At 41.2% G+C, this 24,883-nt stretch overlaps 1 long non-coding RNA gene across 1 annotated transcript; it reads left to right on the top strand.

Moving 5' to 3' along the window:
* The first annotated feature begins 22,851 nt into the window (after nt 1–22,851).
* Nucleotides 22,852–24,164, top strand: LOC123108019 (uncharacterized). The gene is made up of 3 exons (XR_006451822.1): nt 22,852–22,907; nt 23,223–23,345; nt 24,086–24,164. It is a non-coding gene; the product is annotated as an uncharacterized lncRNA (long non-coding RNA).
* The last annotated feature ends 719 nt before the right edge of the window (nt 24,165–24,883 follow it).

Here is a 24,883-nt window from a genome sequence, read left to right as displayed (position 1 = left end):
GTTTGGTGTCCGATGTGAGGTGTTGATTGTAAGGGGCTGGGTGACAACATCTTTCTTTTCACCTTCCATCAGCCAACAGGAAAGCGCAAGGCATTAGAGGATGGGCCATGGCTGTTCGATAATGATGCTTTAGTGATGGAGGAGTTTGATGCAAAAAGAGGATCAATGAATATGAGTTTGCCACTATTCCGATATGGGTCAGGATGTTTAATATCCCTCTGGGATCGATGAGTAGGGAGACTGGTGAAGCTATTGGGAGGGCGCTAGGTGAAGTGGTGGAAGTGGATGTAGGGGAGGACGGCATGGCAGTGGGGCTGTTTCTTAGAGTCAAGGTTAGGATTAAAGTGAATGAACCACTTATGAGAGTACTGATACGTCCATTTTGCATCATGCTTTTATATCAATATTTATTGCATTATGGGCTGTTATTACACATTATGTCACAATGCTTATGCTTATTCTCTCTTATTTTACAAGGTTTACATAAAGAGGGAGAATGTCGGCAGCTGGGATTCTGGGCTGGAAAAGGAGCAAATATTAGAGACCTATTCTGCACAACTCCAAAAGTCCTGAAACTTCACGGAAGATGTTTTCCAAATATATAAAAAATACTGAGATCAAGAACCTCACCAGGGGGGACACACCCTGCCCACGAGGGTGGGGGGCGTGCCCTACCCCCTGGGCGCGCCCCCTACCTCGTGGGCCCCCTGGTGGCCCTCCGGTGGCCATCTTCTGCTATATGGACGAAACTCCGCCATAAGCCATCTTCTCGGACGAAACTCCGCCGCCACGAGGCGGAACCTTGGCGGAACCAATCTAGGGCTCTGGCGGAGCTGTTCTGCTAGGGAAACTTCCCTCCCAGAGGGGGAAATCATCGCCATCGTCATCACCAACGCTCCTCTCATCGGGAGAGGGCAATCTCCATCAACATCTTCATCAGCACCATCTCATCTCAAAACCCTAGTTCATCTCTTGTATCCAATTCTTGTCTCCAAGTCCGGGATTGGTGCTAGTAGGTTGCTAGTAGTGTTAATTACTCCTTGTAGTTGATGCTAGTTGGTTTAATTGGTGGAAGATCATATGTTCAGATCCTATATGCATATTAATACCCCTCTGATTATGAACATGTTTATGCTTTGTGAGTAGTTACTTTTGTTCCTGAGGACATGGGAGAAGTCTTGCTATTAGTAGTCATGTGAATTTGGTATTCGTTCGATATTTTGATGAGATGTATGTTGTCTCTCCTCTAGTGGTGTTATGTGAACGTCGACTACATGACACTTCACCATTATTTGGGCCTAGAGGAAGGCATTGGGAAGTAATAAGTAGATGATGGGTTGCTAGAGTGACAGAAGCTTAAACCCTAGTTTATGCGTTGCTTCGTAAGGGGCTGATTTGGATCCATATGTTTCATGCTATGGTTAGGTTTACCTTAATACTTTTGTTGTAGTTGCGGATGCTTGCAATAGAGGTTAATCATAAGTGGGATGCTTGTCCAAGTAAGGGCAGCACCCAAGCACCGGTCCACCCACATACCAAATTATCAAAGTACCGAACGCGAATCATATGAACGTGATGAAAACTAGCTTGACGATATTCCCATGTGTCCTCGGGAGCGCTTTACATCATATAAGAGTTTGTCCAGGCTTGTCCTTTGCTACAAAAAGGATTGGGCCACCTTGCTGCACCTTATTTACTTTTGTTACTTGTTGCTCGTTACAAATTATCTTATCACAAAACTATCTGTTACCACTTATTTCAGTACTTGCAGAGAATACCTTGCTGGAAACCGCTTATCATTTCCTTCTGCTCCTCATTGGGTTCGACACTCTTACTTATCGAAAGGACTACGATAGATCCCCTATACTTGTGGGTCATAAAGACTCTTTTCTGGCGCTGTTGCCGGGGAGTGAAGCGCCTTTGGTAGGTGGAATTTGGTAAGGAAAAATTTATATAGTGTGCTGAAATTTACTGTCACTTGTTACCATGGAAGGTAATCCTCTGAGGGGCTTGTTCGGGGTATCTTCACCCCGACCAGTAGAGCAAAGAGTTGCTCCTCAACCTACTGAACCTACTGAAAATGAAAATGAAAATGCTTGCTTTGAAGTTCCTTCGGGTATGATAGAAAAACTGCTAGCTAATCCTTTTTAGGAGATGGAACAAAACATCCTGATGAACATCTGATATATGTGGATGAAGTTTGTGGATTATTTAAGCTTGCAGGTGTACCCGGAGATGTTGTTAAGAAGAAGGTCTTCCCTTTATCTTTGAGGGGAGATGCATCGACATGGTATAGGCTATGTGATGATATGAGGTCTTGGAATTACAAACGATTGAAATTGGAATTTCATCAGAAGTTTTATCCTATGCATCTTGTTCATCGTGATCGCAATTATATATATAATTTTTGGCCTCGCGAAGGAGAAAGCATCGCTCAAGCTTGGGGGAGGCTTAAATCAATGTTATATTCATGCCCCAATCATGAGCTCTCAAGAGAAATGATTATTCAAAAATTTTATGCTCGGCTTTCTGGTAACAATCGCACCATGCTTGATACTTCTTGTGCTGGCTCTTTTATGATGAAGACTATTGAATTCAAATGGGATTTATTGGAAAGAATTAAACGCAACTCTGAAGATTGGGACCTCGACAATGGTAAGGAGTCAGGTATGACACCTAGTTTTGATTGTGTTAAATCTTTTATGGATACCGATATTTTTCGTAAATTTAGCACTAAATATGGACTTGACTCTGAGATAGTAGCTTCTTTCTGTGAATCTTTTGCTGCTTATGTTGATCTCCCCAAGGAGAAGTGGTTTAAATATCATCCTCCCATAGAAGTAAAAGTAGCTGCACCTATTAAAGTTGAAGAAAAGACTATCACTTATAATGATCCTATTGTTCCTACTTCTTATGTTGAGAAACCACCTTTCCCTGTTAGGATAAAGGATCATGCTAAAGCTTCAACTGTGGTTCGTAAAAGCAATATTAAAACATATACACCTCCTGAGCAAGTTAAAGTTGAACCTAATATTGCTATTGTTAAAGATCTCTTGTCTGATAATATAGATGGGCATGTTATTTATTTCTGTAATGAAACTGCTAGAATTGCTAAACCCCGTGATAAAGATAAACCTAGACCTGTGGTAGGCATGCCTGTTATTTCTGTTAAAATAGGAGATCATTGTTATCATGGCTTATGTGATATGGGTGCTAGTGCTAGTGCAATACCTTATTCCTTATACAAAGAAGTTATGCATGATATTGCACCTGCTGAGATGGAAGATATTGATGTCACAATTAAACTTGCCAATAGAGATACTATTTCACCAATGGGAATTGTTAGAGATGTTGAAGTCTTGTGTGGGAAAACTAAATATCCTGCTGATTTTCTTGTTCTTGGTTCCCCACAAGATAGCTTTTGTCCCATTATATTTGGTAGACCCTTCTTAAATACTGTTAATGCTACCATAGATTGCAAAAGAGATGTTGTTACTATCGGTTTAGATGATATGACTCATGAATTTAATTTTTCTAAATTTAGTAGACAACACCGTGAAGAAGAATTACCTAGTAAGGATGAAATTATTGGTCTTGCTTCTATTGCCGTACCTCCTAGTGATCCTTTAGAACAATACTTGCTAGACCATGAAAATGATATGTTTATGAATGAAAGAAGGGAATTAGATGAAGTATTCTTTAAACAGGAACCTATTCTGAAAAACAATTTACCTGTTGAAATCCTAGGGGATCCTCCTCCACCCAAGGGTGATCCCGTGTTTGAGCTTAAACCGTTACCTGATACTCTTAAATATGCTTATCTTGATGAGAAAAAGATATATCCTGTTATTATTAGTGCTAACCTTTCAGAGCATGAAGAAGAGAGATTATTGAAAACTCTGAAGAAGCACCGTGCTGCTATTGGGTATACTCTTGATGATCTTAAGGGCATTAGTCCCACTCTATGTCAACATAAAATTAATTTGGAAGAAGATGCTAAACCAGTTCGTGATCATCAACGCCGGCTGAATCCTAAAATGAAAGAAGTGGTAAGAAAGGAGATACTAAAGCTCCTTGAGGCAGGTATAATTTATCCCGTTGCTGATAGTCAGTGGGTAAGCCCTGTCCATTGTGTCCCTAAGAAGGGAGGTATTACTGTTGTTCCTAATGATAAAGATGAATTGATTCCTCAAAGAATTATTACAGGTTATAGGATGGTAATTGATTTCCGCAAATTAAATAAGGCTACTAAAAAGGATCATTACCCCTTACCTTTTATCGATCAAATGCTAGAAAGATTGTCCAAACATACACATTTTTGCTTTCTAGATGGTTATTCTGGTTTCTCTCAAATACCTGTGTCAGCCAAAGATCAATCAAAGACTACTTTTACATGCCCTTTTGGTACTTTTGCTTATAGACGTATGCCTTTTGGTTTATGTAATGCACCTGCTACCTTTCAAAGATGCATGATGGCTATATTCTCTGACTTTTGTGAAAAGATTTGTGAGGTTTTCATGGACGACTTTTCCGTCTATGGATCTTCTTTTGATGATTGCTTGAGCAACCTTGATCGAGTTTTGCAGAGATGTGAAGAAACTAATCTTGTCTTGAATTGGGAAAAGTGCCACTTTATGGTTAATGAAGGTATTGTCTTGGGGCATAAAGTTTCTGAAAGAGGTATTGAAGTTGATAAAGCCAAGGTTGATGCTATTGAAAAGATGCCATGTCCCAAGGACATCAAAGGTATAAGAAGTTTCCTTGGTCATGCCGGTTTTTATAGGAGGTTCATTAAGGACTTCTCAAAAATTTCTCGGCCTCTGACTAATTTATTACAAAAAGATATACCATTTGTCTTTGATGATGATTGTGTAGAAGCATTTGAAATACTTAAGAAAGCATTGATCTCTGCACCTATTGTTCAGCCACCTGATTGGAATTTACCCTTTGAAATTATGTGTGATGCTAGTGATTATGCTGTAGGTGCTGTTCTAGGACAAAGAGTTGATAAGAAACTAAATGTTATTCAATATGCTAGTAAAACTCTAGACAATGCTCAAAGAAATTATGCTACTACTGAAAAAGAATTCTTAGCAGTTGTATTTGCTTGTGATAAGTTTAGACCTTATATTGTTGATTCTAAAGTAACTATTCACACTGATCATGCTGCTATTAAATATCTTATGGAAAAGAAAGATGCTAAACCTAGACTTATTAGATGGGTTCTCTTGCTACAAGAATTTGATTTGCATATTGTTGATAGAAAAGGAGCTGAGAACCCCGTTGCAGACAACTTGTCTAGGTTAGAAAATGTGCTTGATGACCCACTACCTATTGATGATAGCTTTCCTGATGAGCAATTAAATGTCATAAATGCTTCTCATACTGCTCCATGGTATGCTGATTATGCTAATTACATTGTTGCTAAGTTTATACCACCTAGTTTCACATACCAGCAAAAGAAAAAGTTCTTCTATGATTTGAGGCATTACTTTTGGGATGACCCACATCTTTATAAAGAAGGAGTAGATGGTGTTATTAGACGTTGTGTACCTGAGCATGAACAGGAACAGATCCTACGCAAGTGTCACTCCGAAGCTTATGGAGGACACCATGCTGGAGATAGAACTGCACATAAGGTACTGCAATCTGGTTTTTATTGGCCTACTCTCTTCAAGGATGCCCGTAAGTTTGTCTTATCTTGTGATGAATGTCAAAGAATTGGTAATATTAGTAGACGTCAAGAAATGCCTATGAATTATTCACTTGTTATTGAACCATTTGATGTTTGGGGCTTTGACTATATGGGACCTTTTCCTTCCTCTAATGGTTATACACATATTTTAGTTGCTGTTGATTACGTTACTAAGTGGGTAGAAGCTATTCCAACTAGTAGTGCTGATCATAACACTTCTATTAAAATGCTTAAAGAAGTTATTTTTCCAAGATTTGGAGTCCCTAGATATTTAATGACTGATGGTGGTTCACATTTTATTCATGGTGCTTTCCGTAAAATGCTTGCTAAATATGATGTTAATCATAGAATTGCATCTCCTTATCACCCTCAGTCTAGTGGTCAAGTAGAATTGAGTAATAGAGAACTCAAATTAATTTTGCAAAAGACTGTTAATAGGTCTAGAAAGAATTGGTCCAAGAAACTTGATGATGCATTATGGGCCTATAGAACTGCATATAAAAATCCTATGGGTATGTCTCCGTATAAAATGGTCTATGGAAAAGCATGTCACTTACCTCTCGAACTAGAACACAAGGCTTATTGGGCTATTAAAGAACTTAATTATGATTTAAAACTTGCCGGTGAGAAGAGGTTATTTGATATTAGCTCACTTGATGAATGGAGAACCCAAGCCTACGAAAATGCCAAGTTGTTTAAAGAAAAAGTTAAAAGATGGCATGACAAAAGGATACAAAAGCGTGAGTTTAATGTAGGTGATTATGTATTGCTATACAACTCTCATTTCAGATTTTTTGCAGGAAAACTTCTCTCTAAATGGGAAGGTCCTTACGTTGTCGAGGAGGTTTACCGTTCCGGTGCCATAAAAATCAACAACTTCGAAGGCACAAATCCGAAGGTGGTGAACGGTCAAAGAATCAAACATTATATCTCAGGTAATCCCATAAATGTTGAAACCAATGTTATTGAAACCGTAACCCCGGAGGAATACATAAGGGACACTTTCCAGAACGTTTCAGACTCCGAAAAGGAATAGGTATGTGGTACGGTAAGTAAACCGACTCCAAAACAGTTTTTAAGGCAATATTTCTCCGTTTTGGAATATTTAGAAAAATAGAAAAATAAGCAGCAGTCCGGGAAGGACACGAGGGCTCCACGAGGGTGGAGGTGCGCCCTACCTTACTGGGCGCGCCCCCTACCTCATGGGCACCTCATGTGCTCTCCGGACTCTGTTTTCGTACACGACACGTATTTTGGTCGGTAAAAATTCATTATATAATCTCTCGGGTGTATTGACTCCCGTATCACGCAAAAATCTCCTGTCTTTGTTTCGAGTTGTTTTCTGTCATGGTTGTCAAGGCGAGGCACTATGTCGTCTCCCTCCTCCTCCAACCATGAGGGCAATGATGCTTGGCTAATGAAGATAGAGCTGAAGAGAGAAGAACCTATGGAGATCAATAAGGATGAAGGGATCAAGAAGGCCATGGAGGACCAAGTTCCGGCAACAGAAGACACCCTTAAACTGGATCACAATCTTCTTACCCCAATAGAAATCGAAGCTTTCAAGATGATTGAGTTAGCTCGTATACAAAATAAGTATATCACACGTGAAAATATTTTGTTGAAGGAGCATATCATCGCACTCAAGGGCATTATCCGCAAGTTAGAAGACCTCCTACGCTCGATGTGCGACTATCCATCATCAACAACTCCACCTTCTTCACCAACAAAGGAGACATAATCACTGGGTATGGGCACTCCACTTGGCAACTGCCAAGCTTGGGGGAGTGCCCCGGTATCGTATCACCATCACTTTTATCTTTACCGTTTTTCTTAGTTCGATCCTTTTGGTAATATCTTGATCTAGTAGAATAAAAGTTCTTAGTATGATCTAGTGTGAGTTTTGCTTTATTATCCTTCTATGTAATCGAGTCCGTGAGCTATATAATAAAGATTAGTGTTGAGTCAAGGGCTTGATTATTTTGCCATGATCCTAAGGGAATAAAAGAAAAGAGAAAGAAATAAAAAGAAACAAAGAGATCATGTGAGTCTTATGGAGAGTAATGAGCTCACATAGAAAAGTATGATGAATAAAAGTTGTTGAGGGTTGACAAACACAGTTTTGGTCATCGTTGCAATTAATAGGAAGTAATAAAGAAAGAGAGGTCTTCACATATAAATATACTATCTTGGACATCTTTTATGATTGTGAGCACTCATTAAAATATGACATGCTAAAGAGTTGACATTGGACAAGGAAGACAACGTAATGGGTTATGTTTTCTTACATCTGAGATAAATTATATTGTCTTGGATCTTCCAACATGATGAGCTTGCCTTTCCCCCTCATGCTAGCCAAATTCATTGCACCAAGTAGAGATACTACTTGTGCTTCCAAATACCCTCAAACCAGTCTTGCCATAAGAGTCCACCATATCTACCTATGGATTGAGTAAGATCCATCAAGTAAGTTGTCATCGGTGCAAGCAATAAAAATTGCTCTCTAAATATGTATGATTGATTGGTGTGGAGGAAATAAGCTTTATACGATCGTGTGATATGGAAGTAATAAAAGTGACAGACTGCATAATAAAGGTCCATATCACAAGTGGCAATATAAAGTGACGTTCTTTCGCATTAAGATTTTGTGCATCCAACCATAAAAGCGCATGACAACCTCTGCTTCCCTCTGCGAAGGGCCTATCTTTTACTTTTATCTCCTACATTGCATAAGAGTCATGGTGATCTTCACCCTTCCTTGTTACATTTTATCCTTTGGCAAGCACAGTATGTTGGAAAGATCCTATTATATATGGCTAATTGGATGTGAGTTTTCATGAACTATTACTGTTGACATTACCCTTGAGGTAAAACGTTGGGAGGCAAAACTATAAGCCCCTATCTTTCTCTGTGTCCGATTAAAACTCCATACCCATAAGTTTTGCGTGAGTGTCAGTAATTGTGAAAGGTTATATGATAGTTGAGTATGTGGACTTGCTGAAAAGCTCTTATACATTGACTCTTTCCTATGTTATGATAAATTGCAATTGCTTCAATGACTGAGATTGTAGTTTGTTAGTTTTCAATGAAGTTTACGATTCATACTTGATATTGTGATTGAATTATTACTCTAGCATTAGATACTATATGACAAAGAATTATATGAGTTGCTGTTCTAAGAATGATCATGATGCCCTCATGTCCGTATTTTTTTATCGACACCTCTATCCCTAAACATGTGGACATATTTTTCGATTTCGGCTTAGCGAGGTCTAAGCTTGGGGTAGTTGATACGTCCATTTTGCATCATGCTTTTATATCAATATTTATTGCATTATGGGCTGTTATTACACATTATGTCACAATAATTATGCCTATTCTCTCTTATTTTACAAGGTTTACATAAAGAGGGAGAATGCCGGCAGCTGGGATTCTGGGCTGGAAAAGGAGCAAATATTAGAGACCTATTCTGCACAACTCCAAAAGTCCTGAAACTTCACGGAAGATGTTTTCCAAATATATAAAAAATAATGAGATCAAGAACCTCACCAGGGGGCCACACCCTGCCCACGAGGGTGGGGGGCGCGCCCTACCCCCTGGGCGCGCCCCCAACCTCGTGGGCCCCCTGGTGGCCCTCCGGTGGCCATCTTCTGCTATATGGAGTCTTTCAATGGGAAAAAATCATAAGCCATCTTCTCGGACGAAACTCCGCCGCCACGAGGCGGAACCTTGGCGGAACCAATCTAGGGCTCTAGCGGAGATGTTCTGCCGGGGAAACTTCCCTCCCGGAGGGGGAAATCATCGCCATCGTCATCACCAACGCTCCTCTCATCGGGAGAGGGCAATCTCCATCAACATCTTCATCAGCACCATCTCATCTCAAAACCCTAGTTCATCTCTTGTATCCAATTCTTGTCTCCAAGTCCGGGATTGGTGCTAGTAGGTTGCTAGTAGTGTTAATTACTCCTTGTAGTTGATGCTAGTTGGTTTAATTGGTGGAAGATCATATGTTCAGATCCTATATGCATATTAATACCCCTCTGATTATGAACATGTTTATGCTTTGTGAGTAGTTACTTTTGTTCCTGAGGACATGGGAGAAGTCTTGCTATTAGTAGTCATGTGAATTTGGTATTCGTTCGATATTTTGATGAGATGTATGTTGTCTCTCCTCTAGTGGTGTTATGTGAGCGTCGACTACATGACACTTCACCATTATTTGGGCCTAGAGGAAGGCATTGGGAAGTAATAAGTAGATGATGGGTTGCTAGAGTGACAGAAGCTTAAACCCTAGTTTATGCGTTGCTTCGTAAGGGGCTGATTTGGATCCATATGTTTCATGCTATGGTTAGGTTTACCTTAATACTTTTGTTGTAGTTGCGGATGCTTGCAATAGAGGTTAATCATAAGTGGGATGCTTGTCCAAGTAAGGGCAGCACCCAAGCACCGGTCCACCCACATACCAAATTATCAAAGTACCGAACGTGAATCATATGAGCGTGATGAAAACTAGCTTGACGATATTCCCATGTGTCCTCGGGAGCGCTTTACATCATATAAGAGTTTGTCCAGGCTTGTCCTTTGCTACAAAAAGGATTGGGTCACCTTGCTGCACCTTATTTACTTTTGTTACTTGTTTCTTGTTACAAATTATCTTATCACAAAACTATCTGTTACCACTTATTTCAGTACTTGCAGAGAATACCTTGCTGGAAACCGCTTATCATTTCCTTCTGCTCCTCGTTGGGTTCGACACTTTTACTTATCGAAAGGACTACGATAGATCCCCTATACTTGTGGGTCATCAAGACTCTTTTCTGGCGCCGTTGTCGGGGAGTGAAGCGCCTTTGGTAGGTGGAATTTGGTAAGGAAAAATTTATATAGTGTGCTGAAATTTACTATCACTTGTTACCATGGAAGGTAATCCTCTGAGGGGCTTGTTCGGGGTATGTTCACCCCGACCAGTAGAGAAAAGAGTTGCTCCTCAACCTACTAAACCTACTGAAAATGAAAATGAAAATGCTTGCTTTGAAGTTCCTTTGGGTATGATAGAAAAACTGCTAGCTAATCCTTTTCTAGGAGATGGAACAAAACATCCTGATGAACATCTGATATATGTGGATGAAGTTTGTGGATTATTTAAACTTGCAGGTGTACCCGGAGATGTTGTTAAGAAGAAGGTCTTCCCTTTATGTGTCAGGTGTTCCTATGTCCTGTGTCATTTCTTCGGTCTATGGACTGTTGGTTGAATCATTGGCTCCATTCAAGATGTGAACTTCTTTGCTTGCTTGTACTGTAGAGGGAATGTTTAATTCGACCCTTCTTCTGTTGCGTCAGGGTCAGCCGTTGCGCCCCCTCTTTGCTTACTTGTTGGTAATGGTTAAATCATTGAGGACTTCTTTGCTTGCCGGAGACTGGTCACCATGGGCACTTCAACTATGTTGCACCCCATGGCAACATCCGGTCCTCAATAAAGGTTTTAGTTTATATTTTGTAAAGCGGCCGACCGATAGATTGTCTTTCCGTCCCTCGTGTGACGGTTTGGTCCCAGGCGATTTTTCGGTGGCTCTTTACGTGACCTAGGTTTCCGCTCGTGTTTGCGGCGGCCGCTGGCGACTAGACTCCTAATCCCAGCGATCCCCTGCAAGTTCCTTGGCCCTGTCCTCGAGGAGCTCTGTTTCAAGGGTGTTGTGGAGGAGGATAGTAGGGATGGACAAGGTTGACAATCTGATGAAGAAGCTGAAGTTGAAGGATTCTGAGAAGAAAGGAGTCAAGATCGGGTTGAATGGAGGAGGTAAAGGGGGAGTTGTGGTTCCACAGGCACTGGGACAAACTGCTCTCGGAGAAACCAGCTTTTGACGAGGGTATAGCGACAGCTTTGGGAAGAGTTTGGTGTCCGATGTGAGGTGTTGATTGTAAGGGGCTGGGTGACAACATCTTTCTTTTCACCTTCCATCAGCCAACAGGAAAGCGCAAGGCATTAGAGGATGGGCCATGGCTGTTCGATAATGATGCTTTAGTGATGGAGGAGTTTGATGCAAAAAGAGGATCAATGAATATGAGTTTGCCACTATTCCGATATGGGTCAGGATGTTTAATATCCCTCTGGGATCGATGAGTAGGGAGACTGGTGAAGCTATTGGGAGGGTGCTAGGTGAAGTGGTGGAAGTGGATGTAGGGGAGGACGGCATGGCAGTGGGGCTGTTCCTTAGAGTCAAGGTTAGGATTAAAGTGAATGAACCACTTATGAGAGTACTGATACGTCCATTTTGCATCATGCTTTTATATCAATATTTATTGCATTATGGGCTGTTATTACACATTATGTCACAATGCTTATGCTTATTCTCTCTTATTTTACAAGGTTTACATAAAGAGGGAGAATGTCGGCAGCTGGGATTCTGGGCTGGAAAAGGAGCAAATATTAGAGACCTATTCTGCACAACTCCAAAAGTCCTGAAACTTCACGGAAGATGTTTTCCAAATATATAAAAAATACTGAGATCAAGAACCTCACCAGGGGGGCCACACCCTGCCCACGAGGGTGGGGGGCGCGCCCTACCCCCTGGGCGCGCCCCCTACCTCGTGGGCCCCCTGGTGGCCCTCCGGTGGCCATCTTCTGCTATATGGACGAAACTCCGCCATAAGCCATCTTCTCGGACGAAACTCCGCCGCCACGAGGCGGAACCTTGGCGGAACCAATCTAGGGCTCTGGCGGAGCTGTTCTGCTAGGAAAACTTCCCTCCCGGAGGGGGAAATCATCGCCATCGTCATCACCAACGCTACTCTCATCGGGAGAGGGAAATCTCCATCAACATCTTCATCAGCACCATCTCATATCAAAACCCTAGTTCATCTTTTGTATCCAATTCTTGTCTCCAAGTCCGGGATTGGTGCTAGTAGTGTTAATTACTCCTTGTAGTTGATGCTAGTCGGTTTATTTGGTGGAAGATCATATGTTCAGATCCTATATGCATATTAATACCCCTCTGATTATGAACATGTTTATGCTTTGTGAGTAGTTACTTTTGTTCCTGAGGACATGGGAGAAGTCTTGCTATTAGTAGTCATGTGAATTTGGTATTCGTTCGATATTTTGATGAGATGTATGTTGTCTCTCCTCTAGTGTTGTTATGTGAACGTCAACTACATGACACTTCACCATTATTTGGGCCTAGAGGAAGGCATTGGGAAGTAATAAGTAGATGATGTGTTGCTAGAGTGACAGAAGCTTAACCCTAGTTTATGTGTTGCTTCGTAAGGGGCTGATTTGGATCCATATGTTTCATGCTATGGTTAGGTTTACCTTAATACTTTTTTGTAGTTGCGGATGCTTGCAATAGAGGTTAATCATAAGTGGGATGCTTGTCCAAGTAAGGGCAGCACCCAAGCACCGGTCCACCCACATACCAAATTAGCAAAGTACTGAATGCGAATCATATGAGCGTGATGAAAACTAGCTTGACGATATTCCCATGTGTCCTGAGGAGCGCTTCACATCATATAAGAGTTTGTCTAGGCTTGTCCTTTGCTACAAAAAGGATTGGGCCACCTTGCTTCACCTTATTTACTTTTGTTACTTGTTGCTCGTTACAAATTATCTTATCACAAAACTATCTGGTACCACTTATTTTAGTACTTGCAGAGAATACTTTGCTGGAAACCGCTTATCATTTCCTTCTGCTTCTCGTTGGGTTCGACACTCTTACTTATCGAAAGGACTACGATAGATCCCCTATACTTGTGGGTCATCAAGTACTAAGACTCGATCTGGAGAAGGACGAAGCGCATGATAAGAAAAATAAAGGCAAAGAGGAGGATGAAGAGGATTGGTGCCGATTTGAATATGAATTCCTACCAACTTTTTGTTAAACTTGTGGAATAATAGGTCATACTGAGAAGGGGTGTTGCATCAGACTAAAAAAGGGGGAGGAAGCTCAGTTTGGGCGATGGCTAAGATGTTCTCAGCAAAGAAGGGGCAGTGGAAGTAGCGATAGAGACTCACGGGGCTCCAACAGGGGGGTTCATCGAGGTGGTTCGACAGTTTTGATAATAGGGATTGGGGGCGGGGCAGTCATAGCCAAAGTTGGCGTTTGATGCGTCTCTGTCGTATCTACTTTTCCAAACACCTTTGCCCTTGTTTTGGACTCTAACTTGCATGATTTGAATGGAACTAACCCGGACTGACGTTGTTTTCAGCAGAAATGCCATGGTGTTATTTTTGTGCAGAAATACAAGTTCTCGGAATGACCTAAAAATCAACGGAGTATTATTTTGGAATATATAAAAAATACTAGAAGAAAGATCCTCGTCAGGGGGCCCACACCCTGTCCACGAGGGTGGGGGGCGGGCCCTACCCCCCTGGGCGCGCCCCCCTGCCTCGTGGCCCCCCTGATGCTCCACCGACCTCAACCCTGACTCCATATATTCACTTTCAGGGAGAAAAAAAATCAAAGAGAAGGATTCATCGCGTTTTACGATACAGAGCCTCTGCCAAGCCCTAAACTCTCTCGGGAGGGCTGATCTGGAGTCCGTTCGGGGCTCCGGAGAGGGGAATCCGTCACTGTCGTCATCATCAACCTTCCTCCATCACCAATTTCATGATGCTCACCGACGTACGTGAGTAATTCCATCATAGGCTTGCTGGACGGTGATGGGTTGGATGAGATTTGTCATGTAATCGAGTTAGTTTTGTTAGGGTTTGATCCCTAGTATCCACTATGTTCCGAGATTGATGTTGCTATGACTTTCCTATGCTTAATGCTTGTCACTAGGGCCCGAGTGCCATGATTTCAGATCTGAACCTATTATGTTTTCATCAATATATGAGAGTTCTTGATCCTATCTTGCAAGTCTATAGTCACCTATTATGTGTTATGATCCGGCAACCCCGAAGTGACAATAATCGGGACCACTCCCGGTGATGACCGTAGTTTGAGGAGTTCATGCTATGTGCTAATGCTTTGTTCGGGTTCTCTATTAAAAGGAGGCCTTAATATCCCTTAGTTTCCAATAGGACCCCACCGCCACGGGAGGGTAGGACAAAACATGCCATGCAAGTTCTTTTCCATAAGCACGTATGACTATATTCGGAAAACATGCCTATATTACATTGATGAATTGGATCTAGTTCTGTGTCACCCTATGTTATAACTATTGCATGATTGATTGCATCCGACATAATTCTCCATCACCGATCCAATGCCTACGAGCTTTTCCTATATTGTTCTTCGCTTATTTACTTTTCCGTTGCTACTGTTACAATCACTATAAAACCAAAAAAATTACTTTTGCTACCGTTACCACTACTATCATATTACTTTGCTACTAAACACTTTGCTGCAGATATTAAGTTTCCAGGTGTGGTTGAATTGATAACTCAGCTGCTAATACTTGAGAATATTCTTTGGCTCCCCTTGTGTCGAAACAATAAATTTGGGTTGAATACTCTACCCCCGAAAACTGTTGCGATCCCCTATACTTGTGGGTTATCAAGACTATTTTCTGGCGCCGTTGCCGGGGAGCATAGCTCTATTCTTTGAGTCACTTGGGATTTATATTTGCTTATCATTATGAAGAACTTGAAAGATCAAAGGACCAAGATTTTTCCCTCAACTACGAGGGGAGGTAAGGAACTGCCATCTAGCTCTGCACTTGATTCACCTTCTATTTTGAGTAAGCTTGCGACACCTAAATCTGCTTCTGCTATTAATTTTGATATGTCGCATGTTACTGATGATGTCACTTCTGCTTTGCATGATACTTTTGATGAAACTACTTCTATGCTTGATACTACTGTGCCTCTTGGGGAATTTCTTGATGAACAACTTGCTAGGGCTAGAGAGAATGAAATTATTGAAATTGATAATATTGATGAAAGTGATGATGAAGATTCTCCCCTTAGATATGAATTGTCTGTTGTTCCTGAGGGTTATGTTATGGATGAAGAAACTGCTAGAGACTTTCTTGCTTGCAATGATAGAAGTGATCTTAAGAAACTATTAGCTAAGCTGAAAGAAAAAACTCTGAATGCTAGAATGAAATATGATCCTGCTTATGCTACTTCACCTATCTTTATTACTAATAAGGATTATGATTTCTCAGTTAATCCCGATATAATTACTTTGGTTGAATCTGATCCTTCCTATGGCTATGAATCTGAAACTGTTGTGGCACATCTTACTAAATTAAATGATATAGCTACCCTGTTCACTAATGATGAGAAAACTCGCTACTATTATATCCTTAAATTATTTTCGTTCTCGTTAAAGGGTGATGCTAAGATATGGTTTAATTCTCTTAATCCTGGTTGTGTGCATAGTCCCCACGATATGATTTACTATTTCTCTGCTAAATATTTCCCCGCTCATAAGAAACAAGCTGCTTTAAGGGAAATATGTAATTTTGTGCAAATTGAAAAGGAGAGTCTCCCACAATCTTGGGGGAGGCTTCTCCGACTACTTAATGCTTTGCCTGATCATCCTCTCAAGAAAAATGAAATACTTGATATCTTTTATAATGGACTAACCGATGCTTCCAGAGACCACCTGGATAGTTGTGCTCGTTGTGTTTTCGGGGAAAGAACTGTTGATCAAGCTGAATTGCTATTGAATAATATGTTGATTAATGGAAATAATTGGACACTTCCTGAACCAACTCCTAAGCCAACTCTGAAGAAAAGGGGTATTCTATTTCTCAGTCCTGAAGATATGCAAGAGGAAAAGAAATCCATGAAAGAAAAAGGTATAAAAGCTGAAGATGTTAAGAATTTACCTCCTGTTGAAGAAATACATGGTCTTAATTCATTACCTATCGAAGAAATACATGGTCTTGATAACCCGACACAGGTAGTAAAGGTAAATTCTCTCTATAGATATGATAAAGCTGAAATCCCTCCTACTAAGTTTGCTAGCCAATGTTTAGATGAGTTTGATAATTTTATTATTAAACAAGAAAACTTCAATGCTTATGTTGGTAGACAATTGAAACATAATGCTTATATGATTGAACACTTGAGTGATTATATGGCTAATGTTAAAGGTGAACTTAAACTTATTAGTAAAAATGCATCTATGGTTACCACTCAAGAAGAACAAGTGGTTAAAGCTGAGAATGATTTTCTCAATGAATTGAATAGTAAAAAGAATGATAATGTTGTTAGAGTTATGACTAGAGGAGGTAAAGTGACTCAGGAACCTTTGTATCCTGAGGGCCACCTTAAGAGAATTGAGCAGGATTCTCAGAGAAATAACGTTGATGCACCTAGTCCTTCTAAGAGGAAGAAAAAGAAAAATGATAGGACTTTGCATGCTTCTGGTGAACCTGTTATTGACACACCTAAGAATCCCAATGATATTTCTATTTCTAATGCTGAAACACAATCTGGTAATGAACATGAACCTAGTGATAATGTTAATGATGATGTTCATGTTGATGCTCAACCTAGTAATGACAATGATGTGGAAATTGAACCTGCTATTGATCTTGATAACCCACAATCAAAGAATCAACGTTATGATAAGAGAGACTTTGTTGCTAGGAAGCACGGTAAAGAAAGAGAACCATGGGTTCAGAAACCCATGCCTTTTCCTCCTAAACCATCCAAGAAAAAGGATGATGAGGATTTTGAGCGCTTTGCTGAAATGATTAGACCTATCTTTTTGTGTATGCGTTTGACTGATATGCTTAAAATGAATCCTTATGCTAAATATATGAAATATATTGTTACTAATAAGAGAAAGATACCGAAAGCTGAAATTTCCACCATGCTTGCTAATTATACTTTTAAGAGTGGAATACCAAAGAAACTTGGAGATCCAGGAGTACCAACTATACCATGCTCCATTAAAAGAGACTATGTTAAAACTGCTTTATGTGATCTTGGAGCCAGTGTTAGTGTTATGCCTCTCTCTTTACATCGTAGACTTGATTTGAATAAGTTGACACCTACTGAAATATCTTTGCAAATGGCTGATAAATCAACTCCTATACATGTCGGTATTTGTGAGGATGTGCCTGTTGTGGTTGCAAAAGTTACTATTTTAACAGACTTTGTTATTCTTAATATCCCTGAGGACGATAGTATGTCTATTATTCTTGCAAGACCCTTTTTGAATACTGCAGGGGCTGTTATTGATTGCACCAAAGGCAATGTCACTTTTCATGTTAATGGTAATGAGCATACGGTACACTTTCCAAGGAAACAACCTCAAGTCCACAGTATCAATTCTATTGGAAAAATTTCAACAATTACTATTGGAGGTTTTGAATTTCCTTTTCCTACTGTCAATAAGAAATATGATATTCTTATTGTTGGGGACATGCATATCCCCATTGAGATAACCTAGTGTTATTCGAAAATTCTCCGGTTTCATGCAATTCGGAATGAGTTTGTTAACAAGACTTGATCAACCTTATTAGTGGATTCCTTTTGATGAGCATGAGATGGATGAATTTAGAAAACACAACTCTCTGTACCCTCTTTTTACTTTCTGTTATTTATATTAAATAAAGCGAAAATAGTATTTTTTCTGTCAGTTTTCTGAATTATCCATGCAATGAAAAATACCCCGAAATAAAAGTTCTCCAAATGCCCTGAAATTTAAATATGATTTTTTTTCTAGAATATTTGAGAATATCTGGCACTGAGAACACAGCAGGGGGAGCAAGCACCTGGCCACGAGGATCCAGGGCGCGCCCCCCTGCCTCGTGGGCCCATGGTGGCTCCCCTCCACTTATTCCAGCTACCACACACTCCTTATTCCTCCCAAAAAAATCACTAGCCACCTCAAACCGAGTTCAAACTCATCTTGCTTCCATTTTCGATCTCCTAGCTCAAAGCTCCATTCACAAAACTACTTTCGGGGATTGTTCTTTGGTATGTGACTCCTCCAATGGTCCAATCAGTTTTTGTTCTAGTGCTTTATTCATTGCAAATTTTTGCTGCTTAGGTGACCTTGTTCTTGAGCTTGCATGTCAAATTTATATGGTCAAAAGTGGTTTTAATGCATGATAATACCTCTAGGAACTTGTAGGAGTAGTTGCTATCAATTTTATTGAGTTTGGTTCACTTTTATTTTGAGTTACTAAATTTTTTAGAAAAAGATGAAGAGATTTTTGAGGGGCTCATCGAGCCGAAGCTCGAAGGATAAACAAAGTGAAGAGAACAAGAAGCCCAAGTATAATTTCCCTCACACCGCGGAGGTTCGGCCGTGTGAATGGCCTTGTGATGATTTCTTGAGAGCAGTCGGGATTTATGATGATTTCTATGAGTTGGCTGAGAATGCAGGCCTCACCACCTTCCTTCACGACCAACGCGAACAATATCTCTTACTCACCAATATCTTTGTGCAAAACTTTCATTTCCATGCTAGGAGCTCACCACCTTTGGTGCAGTTTTATTTATATGATGAGCATAAGGAGACGTCACTTCGTGATTTTTGTCGGGTTTGTTTGATCCCTTTTGAGGGTAGTGTAGAGGAACCACATCATGACAATGTGGAAGGGTTTATTGATACAATTGCTGTAGGGGAAACGAGGAAGGTCTCCGATGCAAGAATTACTAGCATACATTTTCCTGTTTTACGTTACTTTGCAATATTTGCTAGTAGATGCTTAATTGGTTGCGGAAACTGTGGCAACCTTAGTGCCCCTGATATTGTTATTTTGTGCCATGCCGTTCCATGATGACACATTTAGTATGGGCGCTATTGTTGCAAAGCGGTTAAATCTTAACCGTACTAAGGGCCCGTCCTTGGGGGCATCTTCGCCTCGCGCCTCGCTGCACACTTTAACATACCTATTAGGCATTATGAGAAGGAAGAGAAGTTGCTGCCTCCTGTTTTTCTAGACTATAAGAGTATGGTAGCACATGATTTTATCGTGAATAAGGAAAAGATGCTTAAGTACAAGCTGATATTTGATAAAAATCACCCTGAGACTATTACTTTGCCTGCTCCTTCCTTGTTTGACTTATCTGCAAGCAAGTACCTTGTTCCGCCGGAGGCCATTCACGCCTACCAAAACCCCACACCAGCTACAGAGCCAGAGCCGAAACCACAATTTGATCCTCACCGGCAGTTTGTTTATCAGTGGAATCTGGAAGAGATCGCCAACCAGTGGCACCAGGGGGATTCTTCTCAGTACGACTCCAACTACAACTTTGGATATCCGCCAGGGCAGCCGTGGCCATAGACCAACTTAGGCCAAAAGCCTAAGCTTGGGGGAGTACGTATTTCTCACCGACATTACATTCATGTTCACACACTCATGCTAGTTGTCGGTGCTCATACTTTTTCATTGTATCATCCATGCTAGTTTACTTCCCTTTTTATGCATTCTTCTTGTGTGTTTGATAAACCTTAAGAAAAAACAAAAAAATTAGTTGTAACTTTTAGTTAATTTACTTTCCATGCCTGTAGTGGTAGTAATTAAAAAGAAAACCCAAAAAGATTTCTCGTTCTTCTTTTGCTTATTGGGAGCTTTCCCGTGTAAATGGTTTTATTTCTTTTCTTGTTCTTTGAGGGTCGAGAGGAGAAGACCATAATGAAAATGTTGAGTGGCTCTCATATGCATTATTGTTGATCTAACAAAGAGCCCATATTACCTTGTCTTCTCTTGAATTGAATGCTTGCAGATTCCAGCTTAGTCCAATGCACGTGCAGTATTATTATTATTATTATCCACACTATTTGGTCGTGCAAGTGAAAGGCAATAATGATGATTATATGATGAACTTATTGAGATGAGAAAAGCTGGTATGAACTCAACCTCTCTTGTTTTTGTCAATATGATTAGTTCATCGTTCGTGATTCAGCCTATTATGAAAGAAACATGTTTGCAATGACAATTAGAGATTATAGTTGCTTATGCCATCCTTAATTAGCTAGGAGCTTACAATGGTTTACCTTGCGTGCCAACATGCTATTAAAATGGTTGTGGTGTGGTATGATAGGGTGGTATCCTCTTTTGAATGATTCGAGTGGCTTGACTTGGCACATGTTCACGCATGTAGTTGAAACAAAATCAACATAGCCTCTAAGATATTTATGTACATGGTGCATTATATCCTACTCATGCTTGCATTCAATGTTGATTAATTTTAATGCATGTTCATGACTGTTGTCGCTCTTTAGCTGGTCGCTTCCCAGTCTTTTTCTAGCCTTCACTTGTACTAAGCAGGAATACTGCTTGTGCATCCAATTTCATAAACCCCAAAGTTGTTCCATATGAGTCAACATACCTACCTATATACGGTATCTACCTACTGTTTCAAGTAAATTTGTATGTGTCAAACTCTAAACCTTCAAATAAACATTCTGTTTTGTATGCTCGAATAGCTCATATATCAACTAGGGTTGTCTGTATTTTCCATGCTAGGTGGGTTATTCTCAAGAGGAGTGGACTCCGCTCCTCACTCACGAAAACATGGCTGGTCACCGGGATGCCCAGTCCCATGCTTTATGCAAATCAAATCAAAATAACTACAAATAAAACTCCCCCAGGATTGTTGTTAGTTGGAGGCACTCGTTGTTTCGAGCAAGCCATGGATTGATGCTTGTTGGTGGAGGGGGAGTATAAACTTTACCATTCTGTTTGAGAACCGCCTATAATGTGTGTAGCATGGAAGATATCGAGATCTCTCGGTTGTTATGTTGACAATGAAAGTATACCGCTCAAAATATTATTCATATCTATTTCAAAATAGAGCTCTGGCACCTCTACAAATCCCTGCCTCCCTCTGTGAAGGGCCTATCCATTTACTTTTATGTTGAGTCATCATCCTTTTATTAAAAAGCACCAGTTGGAGAGTACCGCTGTCATTGGCATCCATTACTGTTAGTCTCTACTCCTAATGTCTCAGTTGGTAGGTCGCGTTCCGGGTTTTATTTTCGTCCCACCTCACCCGGTCTTTTTTGGTACTTCTTTGGTACTTCCTCCCACCTCCCCTAAGCCACGAAAAACCAAGAAAAAACCCGCGATCGAGTCCCGCACACGCCCAAACTCCCGTCGTTATTAACTGAATCGAACGACAAAATACCTACGAAGAAAAACCAACGAAAAAAACCCCTCGAGCTTCGACGGGAACGAGGCTCCCCTCGATCTGAAACAGCGCTAGGTTTGCCCAGCTACCACGCTCCGTGCTGCCGCCCAAGGCCCACTCTGCCCCCACCGCTCCCCGCAACGCCGCTGCTGGAGGGCCGGCCAACGAAGCCGCGCCGCGCCTAGGGACGGCAGCGGCAGGGTGGTTCTGTCTCCCTACCTCCTGCCAGAGCCACCACCCCACCATATGTAGATCTGGCTGGGAGCCCCGCCGTCGATGAGTGCCACACCGGCGATCTCGCGCAACCTACCTGCCTCCTGTTTCCTCTCTGTTCTCCTCCTTCTCTCTCCGACCCTTGTTCATCCGCGGCCGCCCGAGCTCGCCACGATTCATGGCCCTCTCCTTCCGCCAACTCTGGTCCGTCGCCGGTCGTCTGTGGCACGAGCGTCGCGCCTCCTCCTTGACCTCCTCGATCCGTGATGCCCTGACTGCACTACACACGTGCGCCTCGCAATCCATGACCGCCTTTTGCCGAGCTACGGGATCGACGTCTGACCACCACCATGACCGGCCTCTTGCGAAGGTCCCGATCGCAGTCTCCTATGCCGACCTTGGGAGCGACTGGTTGATTATATGCCAGGTAATCTATTTTGCTGAATTTGTTCAGAACGAAAATCCTTGAGGTACAACACTGACCCGCTTCCTTGCTGTCTCATCTCGGCTGTTTTGGTTGAGCTAGACGCCAAAAGCAATATTGCAACACCATGCGTGAGGAACATGATTCTGCCAGTATTTAAGCAGTATACTTGCTAACACTGAGAGCTTAATTATCTTTGATGCAACCAGTCCGTCCAAGCATCCAAATGTACGATTCATGTGCCTAGAATCAGTACTTTTGCATGTCTGATGCATGCAGAAATATCCAAATTCGGCCATTAATTTGCCTTTTAGTACTTACTAATGTTTTTTATTGTTTTGGTTGATCCAGAGTTGATTTGGGATGTAGAGATTAAAGAACAGTAGGACGTCAGGTTCAGAATTGCCTTGGCATCTTCCAGTGTGGGACGATGTTGATTGTCGGGATTTGAAGATATGTGTGCCCCCATACCGTGGTTGAGCCTGTCGGTTTCGCACAGTGGCTGCACGACACCTCATGGACCCGATGTGAAGGTAGCATATGCTATTCTACAGTGCTTGCCCTCTGAAATCTTAATTGTTGGTTGTACAGTTAGTGCTAAACTGCAGTAATCTACTGCACTTGCATCTGAATTGTACATTTAATAAGTTAATACTTGAGAGTTAAGATAGATCAGTAATCTGGTTGGGGCTCTATCGTTGTGGCAATTTGGCAACCGTTGCTAGAGGTGATAAATCTGCGAGCATAAAGTCAATGTCCTGCTATGCCGCATAATTACAGTGCTTTCACATTATGGTAAATTTGTTTCCTAAAAGTAAAATCTTTGTCGTGTCCAATTCATGGTGCAGGACAAGTAAGCCATCCACACGAAGTCGGCGGCAGCAAGGGTGTGGGGCGTCGGGAGGAGCATCTGGGTTGAAGGTTCTGGCCCTCGCCATTGAGACTACCGTGTTCGTCGCCGAGTACATCTGGTATGTACGCAACGAACCTCCCTAATGCAATGTCGCTGCTATTTATTTCATCTTTTGATTGCGGCAGACTATATTCCACTAAGGCACATTACGGAGTAGCTTTGGGATAGGGGCCAAACCTGCATATTTAATGGGAGCTTACTGTTCAGTGAGGATTTTCCCCCTTAAAGTCATATTGTTAATATCCAAAAAAATTAATGGGTGGGTGGTGATGTCCCACTGCTTTGCCCTTTTAATTCCAGCACTTAAATAAGAATTGGAGGGAAGACGTTGCACAAATGGATCATGTGGCATTTACTACTGTTGTATTATCATATCTAGCATCTCTCTATAAAAAATAAATCTAGCATTAGTTTTGAACTTCTGATGATGTAAGGTAAACACAGAGGCATATCTTCGTCATAGTTGCATCCTTTATAGCAGAGATTTTGTTACGAAAAAATTATTTTGTTGATGGAAGCCTTTGTGCCTCTGTCACTTAGGACGTGAAGTTTTTGTAGACAATCTTAGGACGTGAAGTGGGATGCAACATCTATAGATCTACTGACACTGAAAGGTGGTTGTTAGTTAGGTTCTGATTGTGCCAATCAATAATACACAATTGTTACTAGGGTTCGGCTACGGATGCCATCCATCAACTCATGTTTTAAAGTCTGCTTGTGAGATGCAATCCGATCTCTCTATCTTTCCCGCTGAGATGCAGAGGAGCTCGGTGTTTTAGGGTCTGGCTGTTGCTGCAGGGGAAGGTGGAGCTGCGAGGAAACAAGACAGGTGGACAATGCGACAGGAAGCAAGAATGAATTTCTAATCAATCTACTGTCTCCCTTGAGTCGGGGTGAACGTACCACGCACCACGTTGTGTTTATTGATCTGGAATCCTAGAGGATCACCCACCCTCGTAATTCAGTATTGAGATGATCTCCTTAATTTCTCAAATGTATTTTATTAAATTGGATTCCTATAATTATCCTTGCTCTAATTTGATAGTTTTACCCTCCCGAGCATGTTGTGCTTCCATAAAAACATGAATATTTCTCAGCCATTTTATTGAAAATGTAGTCGTATTCTTTCACATTGACTCTGGATATTCTCCTAAACGAAGATCAAGAACAATTGATTTTATCGACAACAGGAGGCGCTTATCAGTCGCCATCAAGTGCCTCAACCAGTGCAGCGTCCAGGTACACACATTGCTTCATCTCATGTGCTATCTCATCGTCTAGACAATATATCCATGGGTGACCCCTGTACTTACCTCATCTCCAGATTAGAACATAAGTGTCCGTAGGAGGGTAGGATCTAGGCAACTGCAGTACTGATTGTCCAGCTAGGCAACAAAGTCGACGGGACAAATAACATAATCTTCAGATTAAGTTATATTTGAAAGTCAGTAGGCTTTTCATGATTGCCGGTGGTAAAACAAGCATATATTTCTTTTGATTATTGACATAGCATAGCTTAGTAGAGTGTACCAACCAACATTGGGTTTGGGAGGTCATTTAATAGGAAACACTTCGCTGCAAGTTTCTTCACCATTG

This window comes from Triticum aestivum, chromosome 5A, assembly GCF_018294505.1.
Source record: "Triticum aestivum cultivar Chinese Spring chromosome 5A, IWGSC CS RefSeq v2.1, whole genome shotgun sequence".
Taxonomy (NCBI): domain Eukaryota; kingdom Viridiplantae; phylum Streptophyta; class Magnoliopsida; order Poales; family Poaceae; genus Triticum; species Triticum aestivum.
This window is presented reverse-complemented; position numbering and strand designations above follow the sequence as displayed.